The following is a 2244-nucleotide window of genomic DNA, read 5'->3' as shown; positions in this document are numbered from 1 at the left end:
CTGGGGATTCTGAGAACTGACCCCCTGATGCCCGGTTCAGGAAGAGACTAAGCTGGAGTCACATCAGAACTATTTAACAGTTCTGGAGAGGCCTTGGGGAGGCAATCCCAAGACAGTGTGTTGAGATGAACCTGGATAATTGTTCCAGTGTTAGTATCTATAAGTAAAAGTTTTGGGAAATTAGTTGTTTAGAAAGAATTAATTAATTCCACAGTGGACAGCAATTCTAAAGAATGCCCTAGGAGAAAGAGTAAGTCATAACTAATGAAGAGCTCTTGGCTTTGGGTCTTTGGAGAGCTGGAAAAATCTTAAGCACATAATTTGGATGAGAATCATTTAAGACTGCTAGTAACCTTGAGTACTAAGTAAAAACAATTGAAAAATATCATATTGGGAGAGAAATAATGTCATTTAGACCTCCAATTATTTCTCTTAATAGTTTTTAAACACAATATTCAGCCCAAGTCTAGAGAATCAGACAGCCAGGAAACAGGTTTCTAAAAGCATGCACAACAGATAAAAGCATACAGGGACTCGCTGTAATATTAAAACAGACAGAAAAACAATAATACCTACAATATCTTTGGATATAGAGCCAAGTCAGATAATGTTGGCAGCATTTTTTACAAGTTAAACCAACACAAGTAACCAGTAGTCAAATAAAAAATCCATTACCAGCCCTGCAAAGGCTGTTTTCTTTTAGACATTTCCTACAAGCACAATCACTCCCCTGACTCCTAGTAGCACAAATTAGCTTAACCATTCTTTTACTTTATTTTAATGGGAGTTTACCATTTATACTCTTTTCACTTACTGTTATTTATGTGAGGTTCATCTATATTATTGTATGTGGTTGTAGAGTGTTCATTTTCATTGCTGTATAGTGTTCTGTTGTGTGAATATACCATTGAAAATCCTTTCTATTATTGATGGACATGTCTGGTTTATTTTTTGGCTGTTATGAATAGGCAGCTACACATTGCTCTAGGGCATCCATCCGTAGGAGGGAATTTCTGGATGATAGGGCAGGTATCTCTCTAGTCTGTCTAGTTTTAGTCACTGATAAACAATTTTTTCATAATACGTTTTTAATGTAAATATCTGGATGAAGAATTATATCTAATTATTTCCATAAAAGAGGTACTTATTTGACCAACCTCTAGTATTTGAAAGAATTCTAGTTGCTCCACATTCTTACCATGATGTGGTGTATTTTTATTCTTTTTACTTGAGCTTTTTATTGGTATAAAGTATATATATCTTATCTAAGTATAATAATATCTTATTGTATTTTACTTTTCATTTCCATGATGACTAACAAACCAATCATCTTTTTGTATGTTTATTTTCCTTAAGTATATGTTCTTATGTAATATACCGCTAACTCTGTTTCCCATTTTTCTATTGGGTTGTCTTATCTTTTTCATGTTAACATGTAGGAATTCTTTATGTATCCTGGTTATGAGTCTTTTGTCAGATATATGTAGAAATATTTTCTCCAACTTTGTGGGTTAAATTTTTTTAATTAACGGTATGTTGAGAAACAGATTTTAAGTTCAGTATAGTCCAATATATTAATTTTTATTTTATAATTTCTGCTTTTAAAATCTTGTTTAGTCTGACCTGAGATGGTGCCATGGATAAAGCATCGACCTGGAATGCTGAGATTGCCATTTGAAATCCTGAACTTGCCTGGTCAAGGCACATATGGGAGTTGATGCTTCCTGCTCCTTCCCCCTTCTCTCTCTCTCTCTCTCTCTCTCTCTCTCCTCTGTCTCTACAATTAAATAAATAAAATCTAAAAAAAAATCTTGTTTAATAATCTTTGCTGAATTTTTGCTAATATTCTCCTAAAAAAGATATATTGTTGTATCTTTCCCTTTAAGATCTGCTATAAACCTACAGCTGGTTCTTGTACCAGGTGAGAGAGAGATTTAGATACATTTTTCTACCCAAAGCATGAATCTTCAACTGATCCATTCCCACTTACTAAAAGGACCATCTTTTCCCAACTGCCATATAAATTTTACCATTAGTTAGGTGACTGTGTTCATGTGAATCTGTTTCTAGACTCTATTTCATTTGTCAGTTTTGTTTGTTTATCCTTTTATCAATACTCTACTTATTAATTACTATATTTTCTAGTAGGATTGATGTATAGTTAAATCCTTTGTTTTCTTATTCAGTTTTTTTTTTTTTTTGGTTATTGTTGGCTAGATTTTCATATAAGTTTTAGAGTAAGTT

The sequence above is a fragment of the Saccopteryx leptura genome, chromosome 2 (assembly GCF_036850995.1).
Source record: "Saccopteryx leptura isolate mSacLep1 chromosome 2, mSacLep1_pri_phased_curated, whole genome shotgun sequence".
NCBI classification, from domain to species: Eukaryota; Metazoa; Chordata; class Mammalia; order Chiroptera; family Emballonuridae; genus Saccopteryx; species Saccopteryx leptura.
Note: the sequence above shows the minus strand (reverse complement) of the source record.